Raw genomic sequence first — 23,058 nt, 5'->3', positions numbered from 1 at the left:
ACTCTTTTGGCAGAAAGAGGTGGAGGGGAATTATAGAAAATGAACTGAATGTGAAACCAGGAGTTCTGGGTCTAGGTCTTTGACACTGATTTGTAGGATGCCTTTTTGATAAGTCCCCTCCCCTCTCTGGGCTCAATTCCAGAATTGCCTGTAAGGAACTTACGTGTGCAAATAGTTCATTCAGTGTCATTTATCAAGCACATACTATGGACCATATACTGGTCTCAGTGCTGGGAACACAGCGAGGAACAAGATAGAGTCCCTGCCTTCCAGCTCCTCACATTCCAATGTAGGCTGAGAGACAATAAACAAACCAACAAAGAAAAAGACCACTTGGGAAAGCCATGAGAACCATAAAGGGTGAAGTGATAGGCAGGGGGGCGCTACTTTATCTAAGGAAGGCTTCTCCAAAGGGTGGGAACTGAGTACAGACTGAATGATGGTGAAGTGACCATGGAAAGATTATGGGGGGTGGGAGAGAGGATGAGGGTCCCAGGCAGAGGGACCATCGAGTGCAGAGGCCCCAGGACAAGAGATTGCTGTGTTTGCCTGCATCAAGGAGACTAGAGTGGCTGAAGGATAGTGAGCCCAGGGAGGAGGGCAGCAGATGAGGACACAGGGGTGCAAGGGTAGATGATGGGGACACTTGCAGACCTCAGAGAGATGTGTGCACTGCATTTTAAGTGGGGTAGAAAGCCTTTGGACGATTTTCAATAGAATGATCTAATATGTATCAAAAGGGCGCTCTACCTATTGTGTGGGAGTGGGTTGCTTGTCTCTCTAATATATTCTTTAACAAGTTTTTATTAACTTTTTTATTGTGGTAAAATATACACAACATAAAATTTAGCATTTTAGTCACTTTTAAGTGTACAATTTAGTGGCGTTAAATACATATACAATGTTGTGCAATCATCACCACTACCCATTTCTAGAACTTTTACATCGTCCCTAACAGAAACTCTACACCTACATTAAGCGTTTCAGGGGAGCCTATAGTCATGTGAAATCTTTCAGCTAAAAGTGACAAAAAGCCCAACTCAAGTAGAATTACCCCAAGAAGAGAAGCCGTTGTTTCACAAAAGTGAAAAGTATAGGTTAGTCTTCAGGCATGACTGGATCTAGGAGTCCAAGCAATATAATCAGGAAAAGGGCTCTCTTTCTTTTGGCTCTGTTTACTCAAGTGCTGGCTTTATTCTCAGGCAGGCTTTCCCTTCTTGGTGGCAAAGAGGGCTGTCAGCATCACCAGGCTTCCATTTCACCAGCTCAGCAACCCCAGGAGAAAAGACAGAATTGTTTCCCAAGAATTCCAGCAAAATTTCCAGGGCTAACTCTCATTGGATCAATCTGGGTCATGGGCCAATCCCTGAACCAATCACTGCATTCCACCAGAGAGCTCAAACATGCTGATTGGTCAGGGTCACATGTCCTACAGCTGAGAAGTGGAGTCACCCCCACTTTAGGTGCACAGCTGGAGGTTAGGAAGGAACTCAGTTTTTGCAGGAAAAGCAGGGTTCTGTCACAAGAGAAAGGGGGAAACAGGAGCTGGACAGGCAAAACAACATCAGGCCAACCACTACAACACTTAAAGATGTTACCTCCTCCGATCTTTTTCTCAGCAAATGGCTCCACCCTAGCATGAAAGGCAAAATCCTGACAGTCTCCATAACTCTTTCCCCTTCCCCCCAGTATTACCAGTTGCCAAAACGTTTTTCCTCAACCCCTGGAAGCTCTTCTCTCAACCCCAATCCCTTTTACCCCTGCCAAAACTCAGACCACATAGCCCCAGCTCTTGGATTATTGCAACTCCCTCTATACCACTGTCCTCCCTTCCTCCTTAGAGAGCTTTTCTAAAGTCCAAATCTGACCACAACTTTTTCAGGACCTTCTTCGAGCTCCCCTTCAGCTTATAAGGCTCAGTCAGGTCTGACTGCTGCATGCATCTGCAGGCTCATCCCCCCCCACACCCCCACCCCAGTCAAATTCTCTTGGAATTCACCCAGTGCCTTTGCATGCTGTTCCTTGTGCCTGGAATGCCCTTATTGACATCTTCTGCTTCACCTTCAGTTCAAATCTTTTGAAGTTCAGTTGAGCCATCACTTGTCCCAGGAAGGCTTCCTTGGGAACTTCTGCATCCCCACAACCACCCCACACACAGTGTAGTTAATACCCCTCCTGGGTTCCCACAGAGTGCTATGTGCTTACCTCTTCATAGTGCTGAGGGTAGCATATTACTTTTGAAATAGTAGCCTGTGTGTTTTTTAACTAAAATGAAATTTTAAAAACTGAGGTATGATTTACATATAGTAAAATGTACAAATACTGAAATTTTTATCTATATGCTTGCCTGTGCTGTATCTCTCTCTCTCTCAAAAATAAATAAACATTAAAATTTTTTTTAAAAAAAAAACAGGGCACCTGAGTGGCTCAGTGAGTTAAGCATCTGACTTTGGCTCAGGTCATGATCTTATAGTTCATGGGTTCAAGCCCTCCATCGGGCTCTGTGCTGACAGCTCAGAGCCTAGAGCCTGCTTCAGATTTCTGTGTCTCCCTCTCTCTCTCTGCCCTTCCCCGGCTTATGCTCGCTCTCTGTCTCTCTATCAAAAAGAAATAAACATTTTTTAAAAACTTAAAAATTTTACCTTTGTATACACCTGTGTCACCATCCCAAAGATCAAAGTGTAGAATTGTTCTAACACCTGCTTCCATTGCCCCTTCTAGGTCAAAAACAGTCCTGTTCCCCCCTTCTCCCCCAGAGGTCACCACTTGTAAAACCATAGATTAGTTTTGCCAGTTACTGAATTTCACATAAGTAGAATTATATAATATTCACCTTTTTTTTTTTTTGCATTTGGTTTCTCTTATTCAACATAATGATTTTTTTCTTCTGTGTTGTTGTGGGCAGCAATCATTCATCCACTTTGATTACTATGTGGTATCCCATACTATGGATTTTCCACACTGTTTATTCAAACTCCTATTTGAGTAGATAGTTAGGTTGTCTCCGGCTTGGACTATTATGAATAAAGCTGTTAAGATTTACATACAGTTTTTGTGGACATGTTTTCATTTCTCTCGGAGACATACCTATGAGTGGAATTTCTGGACCTCAAGCCGATCTTTGTTTATTAAAGTTGCCAAGCAGTTTTCCAAAATACCTGTACCATTCTGCATCTCCACCAGGTGTGTATGAGAGTTCCAGGGGCTCCACATCCTGGCCAACACTTGATGTTGTCACTTGTCTTGAGCTTAGCTGTTCTGATGGTGGACGTGGGGGAAGCTCCTTGGGTTGTTTCTCATTCTTGCTAATTTCTGTTACCCGGAAGTCTTATCTTAAGATATTGTCTCAAGGCTACTTCCCTTTTCTGGCTCTGCCAAAATAAAATAAAAAATAAAAAAATAAAACAAAACAAAGTCTTTTCTTAGCTTTTGAGTTTCTAAAGTCTAGGATCGTGACAGCAACAGGAAAAGGTTGTTGTATACTGATGACATGATGAATATGGGAAAATGCAGGGTATTGAGGAGCAATACCTCTAGATAAGAGCTTCCAGATGTAAAAATGTGTTAAGGAAACCTAACTCAGAATTGAAGTAGGGAAGCCATGGTAGAAGCTTGTGTAGCATAGCAGGAAGAAGAAAGCTTTCCTCTGGATGAGCAAAGGAGGGTGCCCTTGCCTGTAGCCCAGGAGAGGCCCCCACTTCTTCAAACTCTCACTTTCCTCCAATGAACTTGGGTTCAAAACACCCCCACCCAACTCCATTTTTTCCTTTATAAAGAACACTCTCCTCCTTTGTTCTGGAGATTTGCTTATGGTCCCTTACAGTTCGCTTGTCCTGAATTACAATTCCTCTGCTATTTCTGAATGAACTGGATTTGGCTGGCTGAATCAATCACTTACCTTTTTCTTTTAAAAGGTTGACACAGACAAGAGTAGGAGAGAGAGCTGGAGCAGCAGCAAAGGGAGAGATGGGTGGTAAGAGCTCCTGAGGAAAGGGACACTTGAACCTGCCCCTTCTCTGGACATATCCGAGCTTGGAGTAAAGCCCTAGAATCTCCAGATAACTTCAAAGAAATTGAACGTAGAAAAGTCTATGCTTACAGACAAATGGCTGTGTTTGGCTGGGCTGAAGAACCTCAAATGTCTAGCAGAGTTCTCTGTACCCCAGGGGCCATGGGAGCTGAGCAATGGGTCCTGTGCATTTGGAAGGACCCAGGAGCAGCTGAGAGAGGAAATGAGACTTAGGGACAAGAGATAACTTAGCAGTGCCCTGTGCAGGTGGTGACCTCTCCTCGGACAGGAACAAAGATGTCTTAACAGATGCCAGAGTGGATAAGTGATGACGCACCCCAGATGTCCCCGCAGCAGTCCTCAAACTGACCTACTATCCCCAGAGAAATAGGAAAAACCTAACGTACCTGAGATTAAGGATTTCTACCCAAAATGGGCGATCAGAGCAGAGACTGAGCTCACCTAATAAAAACTAAAGTTACCTTTCTTGCTCACCTGAGTTCATGAACTGAAATTGGACCACTGTTGTACTTTTCACACTGTATTATATTTGTCTCTTTATTTTCCTTTCCTCTTCTTGAGACTAAGCAGCTGGAGGTCAGGAATAAGGTCTGATTTGTCCTGGAATCAGCAACCTTCTGTGCCAGGACCTGGCACACAGTAGAGGCTCAGTGAAGATTTGTCAAATGCTGATTGTAAGCTCCTTGAGGGAAGGGAAGAGGAAGAGAGCTAAATAGTTGAGCACGTCCTCTGTATAAAGCCCTGTGCCATATTGTACACATTGGCCACCCTATGAGGTTAGACTATGATTACCTCATTTTACAGATAAGCCTATAACAGCCAACATTTACTGAGTACTCACCATGTGCTAGGCATTGCTGTTAGCATTTTTCATGTTAACTCATGTTCTCCTCCCAACTTCCTCTACAACCCAATGAGGTTAATACCACTATTATCCTCATATTATAGACAGGGAAACTGAGGCATAGAGCAATGAAGTGACTTGTTAAAAGTTGTGATAGGATTTGAGTCCAGGCTGATTGATTCCAACACATATGCGCCCATCTCCAGCCCGTTCCATTACCCATTTCCAGCCCGGTGCTCATGCTCCCTGTATGGTATGCCTGAAATCCTCTTCCTTCTTAATCCCTGCCCATCCTACTGGTGAACTCTTCACACCTTTTACACCTCCTCTAACTTCCTTGATGCTCAAGAGTAGAAATATGCATTCCAACCTCCCTTTACTCCTTTGTTCCCATAGCACTTTATTTTTGGGATTTGTGTGAGTTAGGATTAGTTTATCTGTATGAAAGAGAAGATCCAAAATAACAGGGTGATAAGCAAAATAAGTTTCTTTTTCATGTAAAAGAAGTATGGAGATAGACAGTGCAAGATGGATAAAGTCACATGACCACACCTTGCTGCAAGGGAGGCTGGGAAATCCAATCTTGTAGTTTGATATTGAAAGAATGGTTGTTAAGAGGCAAAGCACAGTCTCTACCACGTCACTGCTTTAGCATTTACCACATCATCCCTGGGATGGTGTCTTCGGATATCTTTCTGCACAGCTAGATTATCTTGAGGGCAGATTGTTGTCATCTTCACTCTCTTATCCCAAAGTCAAGCACATGTGGAGATGCTTGAGATAGAGGAATAAGTGACTAGGTGTTATTTCTTTCGATGCCCCAGGGGCCCATAACATGGTTCTCTGCTCACAGTAAGCCTCCAATAATTGTTCAACTGAAATGAATTTAAATGTTCTCGGCCTTAGTGTCTACATTTTTAAAATGGGTACAAATGACTTCAAAACTCACTCCTAGATTAGACATGGTCAGAGTCCACTGTATAAACTTTGAAAAATACCAGCTAAACATTAAAAAATGGAAAACTTAGCCAGAGATAGATGCTGTATGTAGCTTTCAGTCTTCCAGTATTTCTTCTGACTAAACACATATACATGTTCTGCATATGAATAGAATCCCACGGTGCATACATTTCATAACTAGCCATTTTCACTTAAATAACGTATGACCCAACTTCTGTTTCTGCTCAAGACAAACTAGCTTGCAGAGAGCAATTCTCTCAATAAACAACTCGAAATCCTGGCTAGAACTGTCAAAAAGAACATGAAAATCTGTTAGAAGGCATCAGAGAGCTCTCCAGGAAGCCAAGACCTGAAGGATCAAGATCCCAGAATGAAAAGAAACACATAGAGGTGAGCCCAGTCTTCTGTGTGACTTCCCCCAGGCCTTTGCCAATTCCTAGGTAACTAGATGGGGAGACAGAAGCTGAGAAATGGAGAAGCAGTCATATGGGGCTGGAGGGGCAAAAAGAGTTTATGCTGAACCCATTTCTAGGCCATATGTGTTCTCCTGGAGTATATATGAACATCCATTGGAGTTCACAGACATTTTCCATACGTAGAGTTTTTAGTCTCTGCAGTTTTTGGTTTGCAGCTTTACTGCCACTGCCAGGCTTAAGCTCCCCATTCGTCTCCACGCATCCTAGCCAGAGAGAGAGAAAGAGAGAGACAGAGAGAGACAGAGAAAGAGACAGAGAGAGAAAGGCAGATAGGTCAATTTAATCTCACTTCTGGTTTGTGATCTTTTGATGAATGAAAGTGCTTTTCTAAAAGGAAACCAAACACAGATCCTTTTATAACAGTTATTTGGGCATTTCCCCTAATTACCAAAGTAATACAAATTTACTAAAGAAATATTAGGTAATACAGATAAATAAACACCAAAAGCACCTATCAATTTTCCTCTCCTTCCCACTATGCCTAATGCAACTACTTTAGGGTTTTTTTTTTTATACACAAATAGGTATATTTTTTCACAAAGTGAGTTTATGCATACCTAGTCTTTTGTAACTTGCCCTTTTAACTTTACATAGCATAACCCATTTTCACGTAATTCCATAGTCTCTAATATTACCTTAATAGTTGTAGAATGGTCCACTCTTTCGATATACCATAATTTATGTAACCAGTTCCCTATAGTTAGATATTTGGATTATTTTCCATCGTCTCCTATTGTGTGCAACACTGCAATGAACATCTTTATGTATATCTTGGTGATATCTAAATGATTATTTGCTCAGGAAAAACAGGGTATGGAAAAATAGACCGAACTTTTTATTTATTTTTAATATAATTTATTGTCAAATTGGCTTACATACAACGCCCAGTGCTCATCCCAACAAATGCCCTCTTCAATGCGCAACACCCATTTCCCCTCTCTCCACCCCCCATCCACCCTCAGTTTGTTCTCTGTATTTAAGAGTCTCTTGTGGTTTGCCTCCCTCTCTCTCTCTAATTATTTTTCCCCCTCCCCTTCCCCCATGGTCTTCTGTTAAGTTTCTCAAGTTCCACATATGAGTGAAAACATATATCTATCCTTCTCTGACTGACTTATTTCACTCATAGACTGAACTGTCTTAAATGTTTATTTAATTTTGGGAGAGAGAGGCAGAGAGAGAGGGGGACAGAATCCCACACAAACCCTACACTGTCAGCGCAGAGCCTGATGTGGGGCTCGAACTCATGAATCATGAGATCACGACCTGAACCGAAATCAAGAGCTGGTGCTCAACCGAGTCACCCAGACACCCCTAGACCGAGCATTTTTAAAGTCCTCAACATTTGCTTCCAAAGTGCCCTCCAGGAAGCCTGTATCAGTTCCCACTCCACCAGCAGTGCGCACTCCTAACCTATGTGCTTTACTTAAGTGGGGGAGGAAGGGGTAGGTCTTATTCCAGCTTGATATATGCCATTCTTGCTCACTTTCCTTTAAATAGATAAGCTTCACGGTGTGCCAGTCTAACGACATTTATAATGGAGAAGTCACACTAACTGCCCAAGGCCAGAAACTCTGGAACTGCATCTGGACCAAGTTGAAAGGGTCAATTGCAATAACTCTAAATAACATGCTCAATACTTGGCCATGAAGAACTAACATCTGTTCTCACAAACTGAACCGGAAGTATAACAAGAGAAGGGCCATCTTGCCTTCTTTGGGCAGCTATCTGAAAAATGACCAGTTGGAGCTCTCAGCACCCAGAGTGCAGAGTCCCCAGAGGAAATGGCTGAGTTCATAATGTGATGGGTGTGGGGAGCTGGACTGAGCACTCTTCCCAGGTCCCCTGGGCCATAGCTTATTGCACAGTCTGGGAGTCCAACATAAGTGGCATTCGTTTCCTCTGGGTCTTAAAGGCTTTGTGATTTCTAGTGTCCCTGTGCAAATGCAAAGAAAACTCCTTTGGTTAGTGAGCGATATAACACTTTTCAGCTGTTACTTTAACTGGGATTTGTTTCAGTTCAAGGGACATGGGTTCTATGACTGGGTTCTGTGGCTGCCCAGCACCAATGCCCCAATGCCCCATTATCCTGCTAAGAGCACCCTAATTTGCTTTTAGGGAACCATCCCCCACACAATCCTAGTCCTTATAACTTTGGAGGGGCTGACCCCACTCCCTGACTCTAGCTATAGATATGTAACTCAGGCTTAGCCAATCAGAGCAATTGTGATGGGTTCAGGGCTGGACATGTGACCCAATCCAGGCTAATGGGGGTCAACCCTGGGATTTTTGCTGGAAGTTTTAAGGTAGTGATCTCTTTGCTTTGAGGTGGTTTAATTGGCCATTTCTGCTTTCCTGTGGAAAGACTCAGCCTGCTAATAAAACAGACACAAAAGAAAACAGTCAAGACATAGAGGGAAACAGATTCATGACAACTTCCTTTGAGCTTCTGGCACGGACTATGTCTGAATCCAAAATGTCTTCTTAAAATTTTCAGTTCAGAACTCTTTTTGGCTGAACCTGGTTATAATTGGGTTTATGTTACCTGCAACCAAAAGAATCACCACTAAAACCCTGGGTATGACACAAGTATTGTTATTCTCGTGTAACAGACGAGGTCATTGAGGCTCAGAGAAGCAAAGTAAGCACTGAACTAACAAGTGGTAGAACAGATACTTTTCATTTATCCCTTCTTAATCCATACCTCTAATCTCTACTCAGGGGCTCAACGAGTCCCCCTTTTCTAGCTTTCTTCCACCAAGGACAGAAGTATGAACAGGCTCATGGAGCCAGACTGATCTAGGTTCCAGACCTGGTTCAGCATCTTCTTAACTGTCCGCTCTTGGAATGACTTGCTAGCTGTATATGCTGAACTAGTTTCTTCCCCGATTTGTGCCTCAGTTTTCTCATCTGCAAAATAGGAAGTTAACAATATCTTCCTCACAGAATTGTTGCGAGGAGTAGGTATATCAGATTATGTCTAATGATCTGAGAGCCTGGCACATGGTAAATATGAGAAAGGGCTTCCTATTATTTTTCTTCTGCTGCCTGTATGTTATTAGTAAGTTGGTTACCCACCTCCGTCTCACACACCCAGGATGTGGCCTGAGTTATGATCTATCAGTTCCAAATGCTGCAGCAAAACAAACAACACACACCCTGCCCGCCAGGGGCTTCAAATAATGTCTGACCTGCTCTTTCTAAAATGCTGATGTTTCTAAAAGTGGTGATCACTATGGGCTTAGTAGGCCTAACACCAGCCTGGGAAGTGAAACTTTGGAGAGGAATTTCAAGTAAGCAGACTTTTGCTGAATTGCGGAAAGGAGAGGGAATGGAAGTGGACCCAGACTTTTCCAAGCTCCCCCCAACCTCTTACTTCTGTCAGCCCCACAGCTGTAGGGGATAGACTGCATTTCCCTTGGAGTTTGTAACAGTTGCTACCCCAAGTGCTAACTCAATTCCTAAAGGGGCATTAGTCTGGTAGAGTGTAAAATACGCCAGCCCTGGAGATTTACCAGGGAATGGAGGGGGCCTAACTGTGGATTTAGAGTGAGTTCTGGTTGAGGGATATGCTAATGAATAGAAGTCTGGTTAGAGGAACAAAGGGGGAGTCCCTTGTCTCTCTGATTCATGAAGGTCAGAACTGGTACCCAGGGTAGTAACATGGCTTGTCAGCTATCCTGGACCCAAAGTCTCCTATCTCTGGGCATCACCATCAACGCTTTAATCCCTACCTTGCAGACAGGCTCAATGGTCTATGAACTACCATTTATGGAGTACTTGCTAAGTCTCTCTTATGTAAATGACCTCATAGGACTTTCCAGCAGTCCCAGGGAGATGAAGATTACAGCCCAGTAACCGTGACCTTGGACCTTGTAACCAGGTTGCATAGAGTGGATTCCACACTAGCTGTGTGACCTTGAGCATGTTACTTAACCTCTCTGTACCTCAGTTTTCTCCTCTGTGAAATAGGAATAATAATAATTCTTACTTATTCAGGATGTCATGAGGATTAAATGAGTAAGCACCTGTAGCTCTTAGAAGAGTACATGGCACTATGACAGCTGTTTTTATTAACTCTCATTTTGCACATGTGGACCCTGAGGCCAGAAAGAGGGATCATTAACATACCACACACAGCTTGTGAAGCTGGGTCTCAAACTAGCTTTAAGTGATCCCACAACTACTGACTGGAATTGCCTTCTACTCAGAGGAAGCTAAAACCCCCACCATGCCCCCAACCCACAACCTACCCCCCCCTCCCCAACACGCAGTTCTTTTCTTCTCTCCCTCTGAACTTGGGTGTCTCTTCTGAAGTGTTGAGATAAGATCTGAGGCCATAACTGCTTAGAGGTTCAAAAGTTTTCCCGGTACTGAGGAAAGAAAACTTTGGCACTCCTCCCCAGTTTTGGAACTGAAGGCAGCCGGTAAGAATTCTCAGGCTCCCAGAGTCACGGGGCAGAGGCTCCGGGGGACCTGTAGAAGAACCACCCTCCACCCCCGCCCTTGCAGTCTCCCGTGGTCCCAACTCTAGGTTCAATCTAGTGCAGGATGCCAATGGAAACATCTTCATTTTGAAACTTGAGCTCATCTGGAGGGGCTAAGGAGAAATAGATGAGGGGTGTGGCGTTCTAGACCTGGGGGGGGGGGGTGTCTCTCTAGTTCGCCATGAAACCTCTAGGGTGGCGTCTCTGTCAATCTTACAGTTTCTGCATCTGTCTGGCTCTGTCCATCTGTTTCTATTTTGGCCTCTCCAGCAGGAATAAGTGGAGGTGGGGGCATCACTAGATGTCTGTCGTTCAGTCTGTCATTGACTTTGCCAAACATCATCTCTCTGACTTTCTAGCTCTGCTTCTTTGTCTGGACTTACCTATTTCCGCCCGCCCTCAGGTGAGTGTGTGCAGTGGGGAGTTCTCGCCAGGGTTCTGACCCTTCCGTCACCCTTCTCTCCAAACCCGAGGAGCTGTCACGCTGCGCGGAGCCCGAGGCCGGGGTGCGCGGCAGGAGGCAGGAGAAGGTGTCCGAACCGAGCCACAGGCGCCCCCTCGCGCCCCCTCCCGGCGTGGGGGCGGCCCTGGGAGCGCCGAGTCAGAGGCGGGGGCGCCGCACGCCCGCGGGCCCGGGCCTCCGCCTCCCTCCCGGGCTGGCCCCCCTCGGTGCGTCTCCTCCTCCGGAGCCCCGCCTCCGCAGTCCGCGCCCCCGCCGCCGCCGCCGCCGCCGCCGCCGCCGCCGCCGCCGCAGAGCATCGAGCAGCTTGGCCGCCGCGCCCGCCGCGCCACCAAACTTTCGCCGGAGCCGGCGCCGGTGAGTCAGAACGGAGCGCGGGCAGGGCGCGGGCAGGGGCCGCAGCGGGGCCGCAGCGGCGGGGCGAGGCTGTGCACTGGCCGCTGGGGTCTGGGCATCCCTGCGGAGCAGCACGGACCTTGGGAGCCGGCGGGCGCAGGGTGGGCGCGCTTGGGGGCCCTAGGGACACCGGCGGCTCGGGGAGGGTCCCGCGGCGCGGCTCGCTGCACGGCACCCGCCCTCATACTCCGTTCTAGCGCCTCGCCCCGACGCGCAGACACCTGTGGCTTCCCCGGGGTTCGCCAGGGCGCGCGCCCAGAGCGTCTGCCTCCGGGTTCTGGGGCGGAGAGGGCGAGTCCCCAGCTTTTCCAGAGCTGCCTCTGGCGCTGAGTTCGATGCTAACCGCAGTCCCAGCCCGTCTGTGGAGTGCGTTATCTGTGCCAGGCGCTGGGCATCCGGTGCTTGTTGGGATTCTCCCTGTAACGCCAGGAACCGGGTGTTACTACACCCATTTTAGAGAGGAGAAAACTGAGGCTTAGAGAGGGAAAGTTGTGCCAAGGAGGGCGACCAAGTCAAAGAGAGAACCAGGGTTTTGAGCCCCAGGAGGCCTGACTCAAACCACATAACCACACGCGGAGAAGCCCCTGGTTCAGCGTCATCGGGGTCCTCAATGGGAAGCATTGAGACCACCGCCAGAGGTCTTCAGCAAGCCCAGGAGGGATGGACCACCTCCTCATTGTACCGAGGGGAGGATCCTTTGGAAAAATGGGTGGCCATTACTGCTAGGGAGTGGATTTTGGTGGCCGAAGCGCGTAGGGGCTGCTCTTTCAGGGCAAGAGTGAGCGGGGACCAAATTCTGGAAGTTCCTCTGGATTTTTCTGGAAGGAGCCAGCGAAGGCAGGAGCCGACACTGGAGAGCAGCAGTTCTTTATGGATGTCGCTTTCTCCCCCTGGGTGACTGTCCCCCTCACACCCACCTCCCACCCCCCTCAGAAGATCCCTTCCAACGCCTTAATCTCGTTAAGGTGTCCTCTCTGCCTGGCAGCTGGTAGTGCAGAGATGCTGCAGGCAGGGTCGTTGTCCTCCGGCAGGGGGCTCCCACCTCAGACCTGGAGTCTGAGGTGAGGGGAGAGTGCTTGTCCCGAGCCTGGCTGAAAGGTGCTGGGGAATTCCTTCTTTGGTGAGGGGTGGGCCACTGTGAGTGGAGCACAGATGGAGTGTATTTCCAGAACAGGAAAGAGAGGGGAGTTGGGGATCTGATATATGCCCATTCTTGGCAGTCAGGAACCAGCATGGACTGAGAGGGGGAAAGAGAGAGCACCAACTGTAGTGTCATTATGCATTATCCCATTTAGTTCTCACAGCAACCTTACAAAGTAGGCACTATTACTACTAACCTCATTGGACAGATGCTCTGTTGAGGCTCAGAGAGGTTAAGTGACTTGCCTGAGGTTGCCCAGCTGGTCCGTGGCAGAATTGGGATTTCAACACAAGTCTTACCTGACTCCTTCCAGATTATCAGTGAAACTCAGGCTGCAGATAGGTCCCTCCTTCTTGTGGCTGGCAGAAGCAGAGTTAAAGAATGGGGTCCCTAATGCCTGCGCACCATTCTCCTTTTTCTCTCATGGATGTCCTCGAGGGGACCTGCTGCTGGGTGGGTCATCATTCACAGGAATCCCTGCCAACCCCATGTAAATACATTAATATGATTCAGGACTTGCTAGACCCTCCTATAAGCCCAAGGCCACCTGAGGCTACCTGGCTCTATCAAGAGGTGTTGCCCCTGGTGGAGAGAGAATCTGTGGAGAGGGGAGGGAAAGCCTGGTACCGTTTTCCAGTGTGATGCAGAATCCTTCTAAGGCAAGAGTTGGCCCAGCACTCCCTGTCTGTGATTTCAGAGCTGGGTGGAGACTGGAGCAGCCTCAAGAGGCGCCTGCAGCCTGGGGGAGTTTGGGCAGTCCTGAGCTGGGAGTGGTCCCTCTTGGCCCTCAAGTGTCCAAGGAAGGAAGAACTTGTATGTGAACCTCCTGCCGTTGGAGTCTGTCAGAATTCCATGTTTGCACTTTCCTTTTCACAGTGGAGTTGTGCCTGGTGGAAACAGAGTGGCCTTTTCATAACAAAGAGGAGGGAAGCATAGCAAACACTGCAAAAGTGTGGATCCTGGAGCTGGCTCAAATTCCAGTGCTGTTTATGAGCTCTGTGGCCTTGGGCCAGTTGCTACACCACTCTGTTCCTCAGTTTCCCCATTTCTAGAATAGGAATGTTCATAGCACCTCCCTCACTGGGTTGCTGAGAGAATTGCGTTCAGATGCGCCGAGTACTTACATGGTGCCATGTCATACATAAAAGTGCTGTTTAAACGTTAGTTGTCATGAGTGTTAGTATTAAAGTCAAACAGGCCCAGCTTTATATCCTGGATCTGCCGTCTGCAAGCTGCCTCACCAGTGCAATCCTCTTGCTTTTTCTCATCTGTCAAGTGGGAGACATAAGTGGTTTGTCCCAGAAATCTTAGTGTGGTCTCCAGCTTTAAATAGCCTGAAGCCCGATGTCTCAGGGCAGACTTACTGAAACTTCTGGCACTCCACTAGGAACTCAGAAAATGCTAAGCGTTCCCATAATTGTCACTGTTAGGGTGAAACCCACTGCTTCAAGCAGTTGCTTGAACTTCATTCTCTGGCTTGGTTCCGTGGGCCATGGGTTTGGGGCAATTTTCTAGTGTCTGTGGGCAGGACAAAGGTTCTTCCTATCTTTCCTACCTTCCTATCTTCTGTCTTAAAATCCTCTCTTCACAACATTTCTCAGGCCCAAGCCTGAGCCTCTTGGTGGTTATGGGATGGCAGAGGGTCGGTTTGAAGTTCGCTTCATAAGATCTGCCCCAGCTGCCCTGTCCTCACTAAGGCAAAGGCCTCAACAGAACACACTACTCAAGCCTGTCTTGTTGACTCGGGATATTTTGTGTACCTTCCAGGTAAGTGGAGTGGACACATCCAGAGTTCCAAAATTTTTTGCCCTTAAAGACAGAAAGTAAGGTAAAGAAACAAAAACAAAAACAAACACAAACAAAAACAAAACAAACAAACAAAACCTCAGGGTTAGAACTCCAGCCCTAGACCTTTGAACTGAGTGACCTTGGGCATCAGTCTTTTTATCTGCAAAATGGTCTTTAATCGTATTTCCCAGTGTCTGGTTCTCAGGATTAATACCAAGACAGAAAAGCAGAGAAAAGAAGGAAAAAAGCAGATAGTACAAATGGCAAAGAATTACATGCAATTGTAAGTAATTCTCATTAGCATTCAGGCCAAGCCTTAACAGTAATTGCTACTGATCCAAGACGTTTTATCTGAAAGATGTACCTGGCAGAGGGATCATTCAAGCCTCAGTCACCTGCTGCCCTCCCTTTCACAGTGACGCTGAGCATTTCTGAATCTCGGGATGTAATTATAATAAAGCTCCCGTATCTTATTTATAAGTGACTCACTTCTGCCATTAATGATGGCAGAGGACTCAGGCACACACTCATTGGGAACAATGCCGCTGATGCTGTGGGGGTGGGGGGGGGCAGGATGCCTCTCCTCTTTTATGCATTCATCTTTCCTGCTGTAATTCTCCAGTGATAATGCAGGAAGATCACATGGGTTGGGATCGAAGCTGACAGCTCTCAATTTGTGTAGCAGCTTGCATGGCAAGGCCCATTGAAACTTGCCTCTGCCAGCAGAATGGATGTTAGAAATCTTTACATCACAACAGAGAGGATGGAGTAGAGGAGATTGAGGAAGGCATCTCCAGGGAGTGATTAAAAGCATGGACTCTGGTGTTCAGCAGACCTGAGTTTGAATCTTCATTCTGCCAGCTCATTAGTTGTGGTATGACTTTTGGCTATCTTCCCACTATCCGTTCTGATAGAGCAGGGACCGTGTCTGTCTCATTCACCATGGTATTCACAGCTCCTGGTGCATAGAAGGGGTTCATGAATGTCCAATGAATGAATAAATGGATCTATGAATGACAAGTTGCTTGATTGAACCTCAGCTTTCTCATCTGTCAAATGGAGTTAATATAGCACCCACCTTGTAGGTTGTTGTGAGGACTGAGTAAGGAAATGTTATGCACAGAGTAAGCACTCAGCAATGCCCTTAATGAGAAATTGATGAGCAGAGGCTGGCCTTATCTGGGAGGGAGAACTTTTTCCCCCACACTCAGACCAGTAAGAGGCAATAATGCTGGTCATAAGAATCCCTGTAGTTACATAGCACTCTATAAAGTGCTTTCATATCTATTGACCCCTGATAACTAGGAGGTGGAATATAAGCCCAGTTCACTCCGATCTGCTCCCTCTTTCTGCTGAGCTCTCTGTTGCTCCATTGGGGATGGGAAGGTGTAGTATTTAGTCTTCCATGAACATGGTATCTCTCTTCATTATTTAGGATAGCTTTAATTTCTTACAGTATAGTTTCTTAATTTCCCTTGGTGGTCTTGCACATCTTTGGTTAGATATAGTCCTATTTATTTGATATTTTGCATGCTATTATAAATTAAATATATATATATATGTATATTTTTACGTTAATATTCTGTTGGTTACATTTTGGGAGAATATGTTAGCATCTTGTATATTGATTTGTATCTAGAAATCTTGCTAATGTCTCTTACTAATTAAAAAGATGTATTTGTAGATTCTTTTGGAAGAAGTGTTTATAGAATTGTAGGAGGTGCAGGTAACAATTTTTCTTCCTTTCCAGTCCTTTCAGGGTTTTTCTTTTTTCTTTTTCTTTTCTCTTGCCTTATAGTCCTTAAGACTGCAGTATAAGAATGAATTAAAGAGGAAATACTGGGCATCTTGCTTTTTTTTAACTCTTGTGGAGCAGCTGTCCACATTTGACAATTAGGATAATGTTTACTCTAGGGTTTTGGTAGATAATTTTCATCAGATTAAAGAAGTTCCTTTCTATTCCCACTTTGCCACATGTTTATTTTTTTTTTTTCTTCTTCTTCTTTGTTTTTGTCTTCTTCTCCGGTCATAAATGGAAGTAGAGTTTTTGACATATTTTTTTTTTCTACATCTGCTTAGATAGTCACATGATTTTTCTTTTTCAGCCTGTTAACATGGTAATCCACAGTGATTTTTGCACTTCTGGAATAAACCCAACTTGGGTCATCCTGTAGTATCTTTATTGCTGGATTATTTCTGCTCACCTGTTATTGAGGATTTTAGCATCATGTTTCCATGCGTGAGATCCACTGGTGATTTTCCTTTCTGGTGCTTACTTGTCAGGCTTTGGTGTCAAGGTTACACTGGCCTCATGAAACGAGGTGGGCAGTGTTTCCACTTGTTCAGTTCTCTAGAAGAGATTGTGCAAGCTGGGTGGTGTTCATGTGAGGAGTTTGGTGAACTCAGCAATGAGGGCCCAGAGGGTGGAAGCTGAAGAGAAGGGTGGGGAGGACAGCTGGTTTCACCTCTGTCCAAAGTGGAACTTTCTACCAGTGGGAGGTTCAGGCTGCCTCAGGTAGGGGTTCAGGGACTCTGAAGCCGGCTGTCCTGAGTGCTGTGGGGAGAACCTAGCCTTGGACATTGGGTAGGGTTGTTGCAACCAGGGATCCTGGATGGATGGAGCTCAGCCTAGGGCAAGAGTCTGATGCCTGTGAGCTCCCCTTGAGCATCTTCCTACTACTAAAATGACGTGGCTGCAGATAGTGTGCTCACAATGAATTATTACTCCCTGGTGCCCACAGATGGAGGGACTTGCCTCCACGGACCATTCATCTTCCAGCTGGTGGGAGAGGCTTTCCCTCTCTGTGATATCCATTTACTTGGAATCCCCAATTAGGACCTGGGGTCACACCCCTCCTACCGGTTCTGCCCCTCCCCCTGTCCCACTGCAGGTAGCTAGATTTGGGCAAACTTCTCTGCCTATTCTTCCCTCAATCCTCTTTCACAGAAGCCTCAGGCACTGTCCTAATTTGGATCCTGTATCTTAATCCCCATAATAATGCTACAAGGTAGTTACTAATATCTCCATTATTCACATTAGGAAAACAAGGTTTTTGGTTGTCATTATTTGAATGGTTTCATATTTCACACTAAGTTAGCCTTCTCTAAGCTGTTTGAATTTGAGTGTAAGATAAAGATCTGACTTAATTTCCCTTTCCCATATTTAACCCGTTGCCCCCATCCTGTTTACTCCATCTTTCTTCCTTTCCTCACCTGTGTGCCCCCTGTATCAGATACCAAAGCACCCTGTATGGTCAGAGGCAGAGCCGCAGCACTGGGCACCTCCCAGGGGTGCCTTTTGCACGGTTTCCTGTCTTGGGCATCAGGGTGTGTGACCGGGAAACCCTGTCATTAGTAGCAGGTCTCTTTCCAGGCTGTCTATTCTGGTGTTGGACTTTCCACTGATTCTAGCGGCCAACCATCAGACAGGATCATGGCAGTAAACGGTGGGGAAATGCCAACCAGGCACAGCACAGGTGGAGAAGAGCGGGGGAGCCTTGTACCATGTCACTTTGATGATTATCTGTGTACTGTACTTTTTAATAGCTGGCAAAGGCGTCTGCTTCCCCCTGGCTTCTTCTTCTTTTTCTCTTTTAAACTTTTCTAGGCAATTTTCACTCGGCTTATTCTTTCTGAGACCTTCGTTTATTTGCTAGCTGGCTTTTCTGTGTTCCTGGAGAAAACCATCATTAAATACATCTGTCCTACTGTCGCTCTCCCTGCCCTGCACAAAACACTGTCCATCGCCAGCCCACACATGTGGTCTGGAACATCTGCCAATGACTGTTGATCCTGAGCCCATGATGGAAGCCTCATTTTCTTTCCTCTGTCCACGGCACCTAACTGCCTAACTGGATCCACCATAGTGGGCCTAACATGGGCCTCTGGCGGATCTAGTTTCCGCCTCCCTGGGGAAGGATGGTCTTAGGTCTTTAAAGTACTTCCCATGAGCTCCCCAGAGCACACTGGGGGGAAACCTGAATTCTGCATTTAAATCAGATCATCACAATCTCTTGAAAGCAAGTTCATGTGAGACAGAAAGAGATAAAATGTGGTTGTGTATGTACATTAAATCATATAAATGATCCTCAGAATTCAGCGCAGGGTAAGAGCAAAGATTCTAGGGCCAGATGATATAGGTTCGATTCTGGGTCCACCACTTTCCAGAGTGTGTCTGGGGCAAATCACCCCCCCCCCATCTTTCCCTTGATTCTCTCAAGTATAGAATGGGGTTAGTGACCATATTAACTTACAGCATCACTATGACTAATGAATAAGTCATGAAGTTTGAAAGAATTAATATTTAAAAAGGATTTACCACAGTCTGGCAACTCATAAATGTTTATTAAGTACCAATTAATAAATATATTATATGGATTTCTTTTCCTCTAAGAAATTGGGAATCATTTTGTCATGTTCCAAAACAAACCCCACTGGGTTTTAAAAGTTGAAATTGAGTTCATCCCATATATCCATTTCTGACTCTTTGTGTGATTGTGCTTTCTGTGTGAAGATATGTTCTCAGATTAGACTGGAAGCTCCTTGAGGGTGCTTTGGGAATCTATTCCCGAAGCCAAGAGCACACTGTATACACTGTATGTTAGCTAACTTGACAATAAATTATATTTAAAAAATAAAAATAAAAAGTGCTAGGGGGCGCCTGGGTGGCTCAGATAGTTAAGTGTCCAACTTCAGCTCAGGTCATAATCTCACATTTCATGGGTTTGAGCCCGCATAGGGCTGTGCTGACAGCTCAGAGCCTGGAGCCTGCTTTGGATTCTGGGTCTCTTTCTCTCTCTGCCCCTCCCCTGCTCTCCCCCCCCCAAAAAAATAAATAAACATATAAAAATAAAAAATAAAAAATTCTAGAACTCAGAGGCAGTGAGTTTAGTGCCAATAGTTGGGGTTTCACATCCTGGTTACCTCTCTGACCTCAGAGGAGGCATTTTAACCCCCCTGGCCTTGGTTTTCTTATCTGTAAAAGGGAATAATAATACTAGTAATAATAATTCTCACAGCATTATTGAGAGTCTCTTCTCCCAAACTTGCAGTAACTATGCCTTCTCATCACTGAGGACTCAGATATCCCTTCCTTGGAGAGGCCTTCCCTCACCACCCTGTTTGGGTCACCACACCCCACCCCCACCCCAATCCAGTTCCTCACCATTGATTTTCTTATAGGTCCCCATCAGACTGCCAGCTCCAGGAGTGTCAGGATGTTATCTGCCTGGTTTACTGCTATACCTACAGTGACTCCATTGATTGACACAAGCACCTAGTAGGTGTGCACTGAAAAACATATTGGATGAAGAAAGTGAGATCACAGCTAGAGCCGTAAAGACAAGGACATGCCCCAGTCATGCAGGTGGCAGTGAACACCATTGAGATGGCAAATGTCCCTGGTACTTTGTAGCATTCACACACACCTAAAATTGCTTTTAGGCATTTCTAGAGTAGTAAGAAACACTGAACAAAGATGGGTTCTTTTCATGGTTGTAGCAGGAGCACAATCAATATTTGTCAGTCGTTTATTGATTGATTCTCACAGCACCCAACACTGGGCTTGACGGAGGCCATGAGAAACTCCATTGACAAGTTAGGAATGGAGGCAGGGTTTCTTTCGCTGTTCTCTCCTGTTGGGGCTAGAAGGGCCGATAAATAGCACTCCTTTGTCTGGCCTGACTTCAGGCCCAACTGAGAGTTGGCGGCAGGAGGACAGCATGTCACCATTAGCACTAATTGGAGTGACCTTGGAGCAGCGGGGTGGGCTAACGCTGATGGCCAGAATTCGACGGGTGTCCCTGCCTGCCTGGGTGCTGGGCCCTGCAGAGGGCCCCTTCTCCCTCCTGGTGGGGAGCAGAGTCGGATACATGCTCCCTGCAGGTAGGCCGGCTCCTAAGGGAAGCAGAGAAGGGCGTGAGTAACACTTGCCTTATTTCATCTCTCAAACTCCCTCATAAACATGTGGGAGATATCTCTGTGAGATAAGAATTAGTGTGCCCATGTTATAGATAAAAACAACTGAGGTCTGAGATGTTGACTAACTTATGCTAGAGTGGAACTGGGGAGACCAGTAAGGAGGCTATTGTGGTTGTCCAGATGAGACAGGATGATCTCTTGGACCAGAGGGCGGTGGCCTTGGGGAGGCGGGGACATTGTTTTGGAGCAAATGGATTAGGACAGACAGGTGGTTGAACGTGGGAAGTCTGGCCAGGGCACTACTTGGGGGTCAGTATTAAAACACTGCCATTGGGTAAACTCGTGGGTTTTTCTGCTTGCTTCTTGCGTTTGGGGGTAGAATAGATGTAATCCTCCTGGGCAAAGATTATTCAGAGAATTAAGAATTCCACAGGCACCACATCAGCACATCTCAGAGGAACTGAAACTGATGATCGCTCACTTTTAATTGGAAGTGCTAGCTGGAGCGTGCTGGGAGAGAATGAAAACATACAGGGCTGAGGTTGGGGGCCAAGGGAAAAGATGTTTGGGTCTCTAAGAGGCCTTGTAAAGAAGTGGGTCCTTCATGGCCCCTCTCCCATTTCCTCCCTCCTTCAGAATTGACAGTTGCTGCCCCCACTGCCCTGTCATGTTCCCGGAGGCCCAGCTTGGGCTTAAGCCTTGCTCTCCCTCCCCAGGACCCCCTACTAATCTTCCCTGCCCCCAGACAGCACCCTGATGTCCCCCCAAAGACTCTTTGCCAGGCACAAATCTGATCATGTCACTTACCTGCTCAAAATCCAATGGCATCCTTTATAGCCATTAAGTAGAGTGAAACTCGAGTATCATCACTTGGAAAGATGTCCATGGGAAATGTATCATTAAGTGAAAAGAGGATATGGCAGAATAGCTCTGACAACGTAGGATGGCACAGTGTGGTAGTCAAAAGCATGGGCTCTGGGGTCACGCTGAGTTTGATCCCCAGCTCTGCCACTTGGTAGCTGTGTGACCGGGAGCAGGTTATTTTTCTAAAAAATTTATTTAGTGTGTATTTATTTTTGAGAGGGGGGAGAGAGCGCACAAGGGGGGATGGGCAGAGAGAGGGAGCCAGAGGATCTGAAGTGGGCTCTGTGCTGACAGTAAAGAGCCCAATGTGGGGCTTGAACCCATGAGCTGTGAGATCATGACCTGAGCTGCAGTCGGACGCTCAACCAACTGAGCCACCCAGGCGCCCCCAGGAGCAAACTCTTAATGCCTCTGTGCCTCAGACTCCTCATCTGAACAATGGGAACGAAAGCAGTACTCAGCTCCCATAGGGCTGAGAGGGCTACAGGTGGGCTTAGCCCAGTGCTTGGCTCCTAGCAGCACTCAGTAAATGCCAGTCATTATCATGGCCATAATTGTATACGTTCACATGCATTTATAGGCACCTCTCTCTCTTTTCCTCTTATTCTTCGGAACTCAGATTAGAAGTCTCCTCTTCCAGGGGTGCCTGGGTGGTTCGGTCGGTTAAGTGTCCAACTGTTGATTTTGGCTCAGGTCATGATCTCATGGTTGTGAGATCAAACCCTGTGTTGGCTCCGAGCTGAGCATGGAGCCTGCTTAAGATTCTCCCTCTCCCTCTGCCCCTTCCTCCCATCTCTTTCTCTCTCTGTCTCTCTATCAAAAAAAAAAAAAAAGTCTCTTCTTCCGGGAAGCCTTGCCTAAACACCCCTTTCCCCTCCACTTAAAGGCTAGGTTTGAATTCTTCTCTGGACTCACAGCACCCCCTGGTCTTACTTCTACTATGCATATTACTCCATACTGTAACCATCTCTGTCTACTCATGGCTGTAAGCGCCTAAGGACATGGCCCGTGGCTGGTTCCTCATTAGATTCCTGGTACCCATCACATTGGGAGGGACATAGGAAGCCCTCAGAAAATACTTGTTGGATGAATGAATGGGAGAATGGATGAATGTGAGCAGGGCTTTGAAACATAGGGTTTCAATGGGTGGAGGTGTAGAGGAAGGACATTTTGGGCAGAGGGAACAGCATGAGCAAAGGCACAAGAGGTGAAAAGATGCACTCTCCAGGAAGAGCAAGCAGGCTGGTCAGACCACATCGTAAAGTGTGACCAGAGTAACAGAAAGTCCTGAAGGTTGGGAGGTAGGTAGGGAGCATAAAAAATGTCTTGTGTAAACAAAAGGAAAGTCGATGCAGTGAGGGTGGGCACAGAGAAGGAAGGGGTCTGTTGAGGACATCATTTATACCCTGATCCTCCAGACTGGCTTAGGTGCCTCTGTGACGCCATGTATTCAGCATCATGTAAAATAAATACCTAGTTTATCTGTCTCTTTCCACCTCCAGACTGCACACCCCTCAGAGATGGAAATTTATGTTTTCTCTCTCTTTTTTCTAAGACTCTCCTTGCCCACGAAAATCAGCTATTTCCTCCCCCACACCTGCTTTCCTCTGCCACATAGGGCTATAGATACGATTTCTATTGTGCCTTCCAGTATGTGGATCCTAGTACAAATCTCTCCAGGTTCTGTGGGAGTAGA

The 23,058-nt window shown here is 46.3% G+C and overlaps 1 protein-coding gene and 1 long non-coding RNA gene across 3 annotated transcripts in view; one reads left to right on the top strand and one right to left on the bottom strand.

Annotated features, from left to right (window-relative positions):
* Window positions 1-350: 350 nt before the first annotated feature.
* LOC106977119 (uncharacterized) lies at window positions 351-11,474 on the bottom strand. 2 transcript variants are annotated; one of them, XR_001430608.3, is made up of 3 exons: window positions 11,178-11,474; window positions 4,505-4,712; window positions 351-3,371 (listed from the first exon to the last, which is right to left on the bottom strand). It is a non-coding gene; the product is annotated as an uncharacterized LOC106977119 (long non-coding RNA). The 2 variants fall into 2 exon arrangements; XR_008297008.1 differs by lacking the exon at window positions 11,178-11,474 and adding an exon at window positions 9,120-10,500.
* HRH1 (histamine receptor H1) overlaps window positions 11,452-23,058 on the top strand; it is a 78,040-nt gene continuing 66,433 nt past the window's right edge. Inside the window, exon 1 of the mRNA XM_027042650.2 lies at window positions 11,452-11,611. The gene's annotated coding sequence lies outside the window, so the exon portion shown is untranslated. The remainder of the gene's footprint in view (window positions 11,612-23,058) is intronic.

The sequence above is a fragment of the Acinonyx jubatus genome, chromosome A2 (genome assembly GCF_027475565.1).
Source record: "Acinonyx jubatus isolate Ajub_Pintada_27869175 chromosome A2, VMU_Ajub_asm_v1.0, whole genome shotgun sequence".
Lineage (NCBI taxonomy): Eukaryota > Metazoa > Chordata > Mammalia > Carnivora > Felidae > Acinonyx > Acinonyx jubatus.
Note: the sequence above shows the minus strand (reverse complement) of the source record. Positions and strands in the feature narration are given on the sequence as shown.